This window comes from Meles meles, chromosome 13 (genome assembly GCF_922984935.1).
Source record: "Meles meles chromosome 13, mMelMel3.1 paternal haplotype, whole genome shotgun sequence".
NCBI classification, from domain to species: Eukaryota; Metazoa; Chordata; class Mammalia; order Carnivora; family Mustelidae; genus Meles; species Meles meles.
The window spans coordinates 4,517,909-4,530,035 of NC_060078.1; positions in this window are offsets into that span (position 1 = coordinate 4,517,909).

Below are 12,127 nucleotides of genomic sequence, written 5' to 3' on the forward strand. Positions count from 1 at the left end.
TTTTTTTAATTTGAGAGAGAGAGAGAATGTGCACACTAGTGCAGGGGGTGGGCAGGGGGAGGCTGAGAGAGAGAATATTAAGCTGGACCATGCTCTGTGCAGAGACCGACGCGGGGCTCGAGCTCGTGACCCCGAGATCATGACCTCAGCTGAAATCAAGATTTGGACGTTTAACCGATGGAGCCACCCACGCGCCCCTTGAATATGATTTCTACAGCCATATTGGAAGTACCTAAGTTAGCACCTAGAGTCACCATTCATTGCGACCAGATTGTGGGCTTTCTCGAGGCAGGTGTTTTAACTTGTTTTGTGCATTGGTCTATCCCCAGTTCATAGAATAGTGTCTAAGTGACTTTTGTGCACTCAGTCCACATTTGATATTTGAAGGAACGAGTGAATGTTAAGCCTGGTTAGGGTGCCTTGCACACTAACTGAGTTAAATCTTCAGGCCCAGAGGAAAGCTAGTTTGCACACATATCACATGTTTATTCTAAAGAATTTTAAAGTAGGTTACCACCCTGAAAAAACAGCAGCATCTCTGATCAGGAATGACCTCGACATAAATGGGTAGTGATGTGATAGTAGAGACGGGAGGAAAAGCTCCATGAATCTGTGCAGGTATTAGAATTTTATTTACGAGCTTTATATCTAGAATATCACTCCCCGACTCTCAGAGATGGAGACGTTTTGATAATACTTTGTTTGATCCCTGTATGCAGTTTCTACAGGTACTGTGGAGTGATTCTAGGACTGGACCCTCCCCCCCCATCCCTGATAATCTCTTACACCTTCCATTACCCACACGTGTTCATACTCAGAAGGTTGGTACTGTTGCTTCTGCTATTGTTAGCTGTTCAAAGGTTTAACCTACAAGTCTTTTTAACACAAATGCACCGGATTCCTCATATCCTGTGCTTGGGCAAAAGCTCTTCAGAAGCACCTGGAAAAAGGATGTGCTTATCACATGCATCGGGTGATTGACACCTCCCCACCCACGCCTGCTCCTAATTACTTTGAGTATCTGTCAAAGAGAACATTTCTCCTCCACATGCCTTTCATCTCACTGCTTGCAACTGAGAAGCTGATCCCATTCTTCCATGTGTTCCAGAACCCTCTATCTCATTTATTTTAACAAGACATGTGCTAATTGAGCAGAAACGGGCCAGGCTGAAAATGCACAGCAGCTTAGCTGTAGTGTTGCTGAGGAGAAGTCCCCCAAGGAGACAGTAACTTAGATTCCGAAGTAAAAAGCTGGGCTCTGTGTCTTAGTGAGCACCGATGTCTTTGACCCCAGATCTCTCCCTCTCTCACCAGAAATCCCCGGGTGGGTGAACGTGTTTGACATGCGTTGACATAATGGTGAGTATTGCTTTCTCTCACCCAACTGCTTATTCACAGGACAAAAACTTTTGAGAACCTGTTTTGAGTACCACTATGAACCAGCCACTGTAAATCAAAAATAATAATAAAATAAAATAATCAGTTACTGCCCTGAAGGGATGCAAGGGGGAAGCACACACACAATGTGTGGTGACAGAGGCGTCCACGGGGAATTATGAGACCAGCGAGGGGAGCCACAAAACCAGCCTGAGGGGGCGCCTGGGTGGCTCAGTGGGTTAAAGCCTCTGCCTTCCGCTCAGGTCGTGATCCCAGGATCCTGGGATCGAGTCCCGCATCGGGCTCTCTGCTCAGCAGGGAGTCTGCTTTCTCCTCTCTCTCTGCCTGCTTCTCTGCTTACTTGTGATCTCAGTCTCTCAAATAAATAAATAAAATCTTAAAATAAAAGTAACGAGACCGTTTCATTTGAAACTTTCTTTAAAAAAAAAAAAACAAAAACCAGCCTGAGTAGGCAGGGAGAGATGCCAAGAGGCAGTAAGGTCGGTACTTTCCAAAGTTGTGATGTTTTTTATTTCATGGAGATGATGCTGATGAAGGGATCGTCAGGCAACAGGAAAGGTGAGCTGAGTAAATATTTCCGAGAGATGGGGAGTGGGGATGACTCCCATAGGACAATATTGGAGCGGCGTGTCTTCAGCATGGAAATAATTCTTTTTAACTCCCATGGAACCCACATATTTGTAGATTCTCTATTAAAGGAATAGAAATTTCTCAGTACAAGGTGCTTTTTTATCTCAAAGCTGAGTTGGGTACACGGCCTTATTGAGCTCCTTCCTTCCCAGCTGGGTAGCCAGCAAGCCTGTCATTTGGTCCTTTCTGTCGGGCTTGCAGGAGAATAAGGCTGGGTTCAGGCGGTGGTTTGCCACTGCAACTGTTCTTTTCTAGAGAACCATTTCCCTCGAGAGCCCACTGATGGAGACCCAAGGGTGGTAATGGGGTACACAGCCCAGGTCAGCCTGTGTGCAGCCCGGATTGGGGGGGACTGTGGGTGCGGCTTCCCTCAGCACGTTAGTGGGGCCCGTGAGCTGCGTGTGCACCAGGACTTAGACGATGGCACCACACTTTAAGTGAAGTGAAGTGACGTGAAGAGAGATTCACTCCTTAAAGTCTGTGTTGCTTTTATTGTTCTCTGGGGAAAAAAAGTCGTTGTGGTAGGGTTACTGTTTTAATCCTACACTGTGTGTCCCTCTGAGGACACAGGCATGTCAGTCAGATCTAAAAGGCTGGTTTAACTGAGTGCCTGGGGGGCTCAGGCAGTTCTGCATCTGACCTTTGATTTTGGCTGAGGACACGATCTCAGTGTCATGAAATTGAGCCCCACATCAGGCTCTGTGCTGAGTGTGGGGGTTGCTTAAGATTCTCATTCTCCCTTTGCCCCTCCCCTGCCACTAAAATAAATAAATAAATAAATAAGTAGCTGGTGACTGGGGCCATGAAGGGCTTTATTTATATGATGCATAAAGAAAATGCTTGAGAAAAGCAGTTGAGGACACTCAGGACACTTGAGGGCAAAGGTGTTGAAGCTTATGATGGAAGGAAGCATGAAAAGGAGGGAGGGATGATTTTGCAAATAGTGTATTCTTTGATAAGAACACCTCAGGACAAGGCAGCCGTCAAAAGAAAATGTGTTACCCAGCAACAGCAACAAAAACAACCCCATTAAAAAATGGGCGTAGGACTCGAACAGACATTTCTCCAAAGAAGATATGCAGATGGCCAAAAAAACACAAGAAAAGATGCTCAACATCACTCATCAATAGGAAAATGCCAATCAAAACTACAGTAAGGTAGCAGCTCACACCCACTGGAATGCCTACTATCAGAAAAGCAGAAAACAAGTGCTGGCGAGGATGCGCAGAAATAGGCACGCTTGAGTACTGTTGCAGGGGAGGTAAATGGTGCCGCTGCTGTAGAAAGCAGTAGGGTGCTCCGTCAAAAATTAAACGTAGATGATATGATCCAGCAATTCCATTTCTGGATATATTGACAAAAGAACTGAAAGCAAGGTCTCAAAAAGATATTTGAGCACTCGGGTTCTTAGTATTATTCACAGTAGCCAAAGATGGCCATGGCTCAGATGGCCACCAAAGATGAGTGGGTAAACAAATTGTATATATACAAGCAAAGGAGTATTATTCAGCCTTAAGGAGAAGAAAAGTCTGACACAGGCTACAACATGGATGACCTTTGACTTCCAGGACTGCCGCCTCCCACATGGAGGAGACTGGAGGGGAGGTGCCCCACCCCTGATCCTCTCCACACGGTCCCTTCTTACTCAGATGCTCTGCCCACTTCCTAGCCAGACTCCAAGGGGTGGAGACTGGCATCAGCGGGAGCCCCGTAACTGAATCCCATTTCCCCCTGGGGGTCATTCATTCTCTCCAGTGGCCTTGTCCCCTTACAGAGCCTTTACCAGAGGACCTGGTGACGATCCTCATTGATCAAGGGACTTGCAGTGCTCCCTGTCTCTTCCTTGTTACTTTGGTTCTTTCTTTTGGATCAGGCTCTCTTGCTTTCCAAGGTGCTCGAGTCTCTGAGGCAAGAAATTCCAAAGCCTGGCTGCTTACTTGATAAGGGGAGGAGGGGGCAGGTAAAGGGAAGACAAACACAATTTAATTTTTAAAATAAGGTATTTTGCCATCATGGCTGGTGTGTGGCTCCTTATCGTCCATTTTCCCTTAATTGTTGAGCTTGCTGGAGAGTCAACATTTCGTGTCACAGGAGGGGGTCGTAATAATTCTGTTCTTAAACAATGTTGAGGACCCCTCCCCTCTTTTCTAGGATCCTTCCCCAAGGGGGAGCTCAGTCAACTTCAGAAACATGGCAGGAGAGATTGCCTGGTCAACAGGATGACTTAGAGTCTGCCGTTGGCAGCTCACTCAGTCTGGCTGGGATGCCTCCTGGGCTTCGGTATGCGGACTTCTTTCTAAGCAAACAAGCCCATACAATGGAAATTTCATGAGCTAAAGAACCACTTCCAAGAAGCCTTCTCCATCAGTGAACAGAAATGGCTCCAATACCACCTGACTGCTGGCTGGCCTTTACTGGTGACTGTTGTTAGATGTTCAGTATCTTGCCAAAGAAAATCCAAACCACCAGAGTACCTATCCCTGTGGCTCTTGAATCATCAGCACTTAATGCATTTGTTGAGTGAAGGAATGGATGTCCTCTGGGTTCGTGCATTTGTCCTTCTATTCAGGGCTCCCTGTCCTACCTTTCCAGACCTGGTTTACCGGAGCGAAAAGAGCCTCTCTGCTTGAAGGGATCATTAACTCTCTCCTTTGATCTGATTTTCTTTCTGGAAGGCGCAGTGCCAAGGACAAAATCAACCAGTCCCTTGAATATGACATGGAGCCTCTCAACGCTGTCTGCCTGGCTGTGTGCACGGTGATCTAGCAAGGGGTCCATCTGCATAGCCAGACTCTACATCCCAAGGGCCTGCTGATCTGATCTGCTGTCATCAAGGTCCTGATGCTACAAGGGAAGCAAGCACTTGGGGCGTGCTTGTGAAAACTACTCAGAATTTCTGATGCTCGGTCCATAGTCAGAAACCCAGCAGGTGCCAGCCCCCATTCCTTCATGGGAAATCATCCAGCTCCTACACACTGGGACCCTCAAGCTTGCCTGTCACCAGCACCTTGACGTTCTCTAGGAGGAAGGAACTGGCTCATAGGAAGTTATGGTTCAGTACCTGGGACGGTCTGTTCTGTTCACGCAGAGAAGAGGAATGGTTTGCCAAGCATGGCCAGGAGTTGGGTGCCCCTCAGAATCTGGTAGAGCCTGCCTGGGGGGAAGCCAGGGCCCCCCTGGTCATGGGGCACTGCTCAAAATGCCATTTGCCTGTGCGCCTGTCTCTTTCTATAGGACTCTGCACAGCTAAGGTCTTCAAATTCCCCTGTGTTCTCTGTACTCATAACAACCACTGTGGATCAACCATCACATAATACTATATGCTGGGCAGTTTCTGAACAATTTACATGCTATTCATTCGCTTAATCCTTAGAACAACTCTAGGAACGAGCATTGTTATGGTGTCTTCTATTGCGTGGAGGTTAAGTAACTTGCCCAATGTCACCCCGATGTTGTGTGGTGGACATAGGGTTGAACCGAGGCCCTCAGATACCAGAACTCAGGCATAGTGAGCCCCTGCCTTTCCTAGCTCTGTTTCTACGTGACTCACAGAGCATTTAGTGCCACGAGGTTAGCAGAGAAGCATGTAGCATACACCTTCGACTTTCAGGATAAGCTTTGTCTACCTTGGTAACAACGCTTGGACACCGCCCAGTTCCTGGTCAGGTTGTTCCTTTTATCCTCACGCCCAACCGAGGAAGCTCACCCCCTTGGCTTCTACTCAGCCACTGGTTTTCCCCCACTTTTGGGGGGTGGAGGCCTGTGATAAGCTGGGAGGCAAATGCTCTAAATAGGAGACAAGTAACTCCCTGTCCATTTCCAGTTTCTGCCATCACCCAAATGGTGATGAGTGATACGGGATGCCCCAGGCAACCATGCCCAGCGAAGAATCCCCTTTCCAGCTTCCAGGCAACTGAATGTCATTAGGAGTAATCTGCCCTTCCTTTGCTATGACCCATCATTTTGTGACAGCGAGCTTATTTCCTGTGGTTCTTTCTCCCCTCTTAGCGATACCCCTTTCCCTTGAGATGCCCTCATATGCTCGGTGACACCATGACACAGGCTTACTTTTTTCATAAAGCTAGGTTCACCTCGCCAGCCTGCCTCGAGGGCTGCAGTGAAACTGGTTGCATCGTGGCGTGTGGGGCAGTGATGTACGGAGACACCATGTCCATAACCAGCTGTGGTCATTTTCCATGGATATGTTACTACTGATCTGTTTTGATTCCATATAGGTCCTTCAATCCCCCTGTCGTCCGGAAGAGCTGGTCCTTTGTCCTTGGCAGTGACTGGCAGGTCTTTTGAGAGACTGGGAGCAGCCAAGATTGCATTTTTAAAAGTGCTACTCTATATTTAGCAGGCCAAATTGTCCATGGCATACTCTCCCTTTGTACTTGCTCCGGCTAAAAAAAGCTCACCTTCACAGGCAAGGTCATACAGATCGGACAGACATTGATTTTGCTGCTCTTGGGACCCAGAATAACTCCACTATGGAAAATGCCACCCAGGGCGGGGGAGGGGGCAACAGAAAAAACAAAAAAAACCAAAAACGGATGTTATCCCATTCAACTTCGGCAAAGTGCGGAGCAAAAGAGAATTTTAGCAAGGTTAACACAAAGAGGTCCTGGCTTCCTGGGATAGGAGAATTCCAAGTAGATGTCAGGCCAGAACCAAGTCTCACGATCCATCTGGCAAAGTGCCCTCAAGCTCATTCTGCAACTTTTCTATCTCCTTTTGTAATCTTTTATTTGTCTTTTATGACAAATCTTTTATGTCCTCTTCCCCTTCATTTTCCCTCCCTCTGTTCCTCCCTCCATTCCTTCATTCCCTCCTTTATTCCCCCCTTTCTCTATACTGTTCTCATAGATTACAGTATTACGTGCACGGTATGAGGCACTGGTATTATTATCAAAGATTATAAAACCAGACATTACTGTGCCTCCTAGAAGAGTAGACAGACAAATGAACAAGAAAATATGGCATCACAACAGGATGATGCAGAAGGAGGAAGGACACTCAGCTGGCCTCAGAGGTGCCAGGGAAGGTCGCGCTGTCAGGGTGAACATGAGCTGAGCTACTCCCCTCCCCACAGGATAAAACGGGCCCAAATTTATTCACTTATTTGAGAGAATGAAAGCACAAGCAGGGGAAGGGACAGAGGGAGAGGGCGAAGCAGACTCCCCTGAGCAGGGAGCCGGATGTGGGGCTTGATCCCAGGACCCTGAGCCAAAGGCAGACACTTAACTGACTGAGCCAAAAATAAAATTAAGATTTTATTTTTATTGGGGGCACCTGGGTGGCTCAGTGGGTTAAAGCCTCTGCCTTCGGCTCAGGTCATGATCCCAGGGTCCTGGGATCGAGCCCCACGTCCGGCTCTCTGCTCTGCAGGGAGCCTGCTTCCTCCTCTCTCTCTGCCTGCCTCTCTGCCTAGTTGTGATTTCTCTCTGTCAAATAAATAAAAAAAAAATATTTAAAAAAAAGATTTTATTTTTATTGATTTTAGAGAGAAAGACAGAACGGGGGGAGGAGTGGAGTGGGAGGGAGAGGAAGAAGGACAGGGAGAGAGAATCTGGAGCAGACTCTTCACTAAGCGTGCAGCCCAATGCGGGGCTTGAGTCCTCTGCTTCGAGACCACGACTGGAGCTGCAACCAAGAGTGGGACACTTGACCAACGGAGCCAGCCAGGTGCCCCCAAACGGGCCTGTCTTAAATCCTCAGGTGCAGAGGGGAGCACTTCCACTTCCCTCACTTCTCTTCTTCTAAACCCACATGGTAAATAAGAAAGCAATAACGGGGACACTTAATCCTGCTAAAGCCCTTTTATCAGCTCATTCCCAGCTTCCTTCCCACTCCTCCCGTTCTGGCCTGTGGTTGGAGAGCCCACATCTCTCCTTAGAAATGAAGAGCAGGTCTAGAACTCAAAAATCACAGAAGAAAAAATAGTCACACTCCATTATATGAGAAAAATAGTTTAAAATTTATTACCTGCACTTTCAAAGAATGAGCTCTCTGGCGGTTAATGGCATGCCTCCCGACTGAGATAAGTAATAAGCTTCTTAAAGAGTGAATAGAGATATCTAGTCCTAAATAAGCTTTTTTTCTCCAGGGACTTTTTTAAATAAGAGAGTTTGCCCTTGGCTGCTGTCTTGAAAGTGAGAAGATGTCTTAGAGTGTCTGTACAGTCATGGGTTGGATCTGATGTTGATAAGAACAACCTGGGACCACAGTCTCCAACGTCTTGTGATTCTGCTAGTGAATTACTGTGTGAATTATCACACACATACAGAAGAACTTTATTTTCTGAACATGACGTCTACTTAGCTCTGAAGTCCCCATTTAATTCTGCCTGTTCAAGGAGATCTGGTTTCTCTCGGGTTAGATGTCCAGGATTTTCAGTTAATCCAGGCTTTCAACTCAATCAAAATCAAGGTCAGATTCTGTGTAATTTCTCTTCTGTCTTTCCCCCAATCTCCCAGGATGGTGTCTCCGTGCAGGGAGCGTCCAGTCTTGGTGTGGTCACCTGGGTCCTACTGGCCCCACTGGTGGTACTCTTGTGCTTGATCCTTGCAAGGGGGTCTCTAGTCCTATTGCAATTGCCTCGGACCTCCCCAGTCCCACCAGGCCTCAGGGAGATGCCAGCACCTGCTGCTCAGGTCCCTGTCCCTGCTGTACCCTGCGCCATCTTCTTACCAGCCCCAGGTTCCTTCTAAGGCCCAGCCCCTCTACTGTCCTGTGACTCCACTGGGCATGCAGGAATATCAGCATCTCCCTGAAGGCAGGGCGCCCGTTCTAGGGGCATGCTATCTTAGGCCTTTTCTGTCTACAACCTATCCTGCTGCCATTTCTATGCCACTGTCTCAACCCATTACAAGACTGGGGGTCCTTCTGGGGTGGTTCTCTTTCAAGACTTCCAAATAGGAAATAGGGAGCAAATCTCATGAAGTATTCTGTTTTCTGCCACCCCAACTCCGTTCACACACCCACCCATAGAGACATGAGCGTGGGTTGGACGCTGGGTCCCAAATGTATTCTACATCCTTTTCCAGGGCAGGAAGGGTTTCCAGGTCTTCCTTTGAGCAAGGAAAATTAACTTACATTTCATCCCTATCCTCTTTACCTATGGTTTGGTTTATAAACCGAGGCTCCAAGAAGCCCAGCCTCGCTAGAATTTGCAGATCCCTTTTTCACCTAGAAAAGTTTAGTTCTAGCTTTTTGTAATGTTTGTCTCTGAGAAGGGCTTCTTTTTTTTTTTTTCCAAATTTTAAATTTAATTAATTTATTTATTTTTCTCAACGTAACAGTATTCATTGTTTTTTGCACAACACCCAGTGCTCCATGCAATACGTGTCCTCCCTGTTACCCACCACCTGGTTCCCCCAACCTCCCACCCCCACCCCTTCAAAACCCTCAGGTTGTTTTTCAGAGTCCATAGTCTCTCATGGTTCACCTCCCCTTCCAATTTCCCACAACTTCCTTCTCCTCTCCATCTCCCAATGTCCTCCATGTCATTTGTTTTGCTCCACAAATAAGTGAAACCATATGATACTTTTCTCTCTCTGAGAAGGGCTTCTGAGCATCTTCGGAAGTCACAAGGTGACCATTAATTCCTTTGTTCTTGCTTGGATCTTGTCTCTGCCCCTGAAGCAAGGGAGGCTCGCTCAATCTTGATGTGTGGACAACCTTGGGGCTGCGGGAAAGTGCCACAAATGGAAAATGCTCTCAGGTCATAGTTCAAAATATCTGTCAACTGCCTGCCAGCCCTCTGTGTGCTCCCCCTCTGTGGCCGGGTAACCCCTCTGTCTCATCCCTGGACCCTTGCCACCTGCTGCATGGCTTCCCGGCCCCAGGCAGCCCTCCATTAAAGGGAGTGGAGGCTGTGGTGGCAGGTGTCCATGCCTGTACTTAGCCGTAGTTCCTCCATGAGTTCCTCCCTCAGAATGACATCCCATTCTGTCACTGTCACTGTTTTTATCAGATCAGAAATTACATCTGCCTCCCATATGTGAAGGCAACATTCAAACGAATAGATTTGATAGAAAGTGTGAAGTTTGATTTAACTAATGGGTGAGCCAACAGGAAGAAGGTAGAACTTTTTTTTTTTTAAGATTTTATTTATTTATTTGACAGACAGAGATCACAAGTAGGCAGAGAGGCAGGCAGAGAGAGAGGAGGAAGCAGGCTCCCTGCGGAGCAGAGAGCCCGATGTGGGGCTCGATCCCAGGACCCTGGTATCATGACCTGAGCCGAAGGCAGAGGCTTTAATCCACTGAGCCACTCAGGCGCCCCGGTAGAACTTTTTTTTTTTTTAACTCGCTTTTTTAAAAATTTCTTTTCAGTGTTCCAGAATTCATTGTTTACGCACCATACCCAGTGCTCCATGCAATATGTGCCCTCCATAACACCCCACCAGCCTCAACCAAACCCCCACCCCCCAAACCCTCAGTTTGTTTCTCAGAGTCCACAGTCTCTCATGGTCTGTCTCCCTCTTCGATTTCCCCCAACTCACTTCTCCTCTCCATCTACCCATGTCCTCCATGTTTTCCTAATGCTCCAGAAGTAAGTGAAACCATATGATAATTGGCTCTCTCTGCTTGACTTATTTCACTCAGCATAATCTCCTCCAGTCCCATCCATGTTAATACAAAAGTTGGGTATTTATCCTTTCTGATGGAGGCATAATACTCCACAGTATATATGGACCATATCTTCTTTATCCATTTGTCCACTGAAAGGCATCTCGGCTCCTTCTACAGTTTGGCTGTTATGGACATTGTTGTATGAACATTGGGGTGCATGTGCCCCTTCTTTTCACTACATCTGTATCCTTGGGGTAAATACCCAGCAGTGCAATTGCAGGGTCATAGGACAGTACAGACAAAGGGCTGATATCCAAGATATATAAGGAATTCCTCAAACTCAACACACACAAAACAGATAATCATGTCAAAAAATGGGCAGAAGACATGAACAGACGCTTCTCCAAAGAAGGTAGAACTTTTGAGGAGAAATCGGGATTTATATACTCAGCGAGAAAAGAATGCATAAATGAGATTACTAAATTAGATACAAAGTAAAAAAAAAAGCCTCTGGTGGTAACTTCTGTAACAGGTAATCAACATCTTGCTTATCTCTTCCGAACAGGCTATTAACTAAATCTTATCTTTTCCTAACTGATACAAGTAGCAAGTTGCCTCTGTCTGCTGGGAACCGGTAGGCAAATACACCGCGACAATACAACACCATGCTACCTGACTGTCAGATCACCGCCAATTCACAAATGGCAAAATCCCAATTTCTACAAAGTGGCTTCATCTAGCATAGTATGAAAACTGAAGCAAAGAGGTTTTTTTTCTTTTTCGTAAGTTTAGTTAACATATATATATTCTATATAAAAATATATAGTATGTCTTTATCTCTATATTCTCTTTCTCATATACATAAAGGTCAAATCTCTAAATTATAATGAATCTTAGTGTTGAAAAGAAGCAGGTTACAAGGAGACGGGTGTCGTCACCCTTCTGAACTTGCACATCTCAAAAGGTCTCTTTTGATTGGTTCACTTTGAAAGAGCCCTGTGGTGGCCATGTACTGATTTGTAAGCCAGCTCTCCTTTCCTTTCTAGAAAATGCTCCTTCTTTTGCTCTAAGCACATTGGTTTAGTAGTTGGTGGGGGGTGGGGGCACAGAGAAGAGGAACAGTAGTCATGACCCACTCAAGGGCAGAGTCCTGCTCCAAGGTTTCCAAACTGGAATCAGAGAAAGAAATTTAGTGTCTCTCTGGGGATGAAGCGAGGAATCCCAGTTTTATTACCTTTATCTGTGTGACCTTGGGCGGATTGCTTAAGCTTTCTATCTCTTAGTTTCCTGGTCTGTAAAATAGGGACAATAAGAGTATTTACGTGATAGGGTTTTTGTGAAGTTTAATCAGTTAATACATCTAAAATGCTTAGAAGTGTTCTTAGCACATAAGAAGGCTACAATAAACTTGGTGGGAAGTGAGAGCTGCCAACATCCATGTTCCTTGCACATCGGCGAAAGATGGATTTAATAACAGCTACAGGTAGAGAGCAGCAGAAGAAAGGAAGGTAGAAATAGTCCCC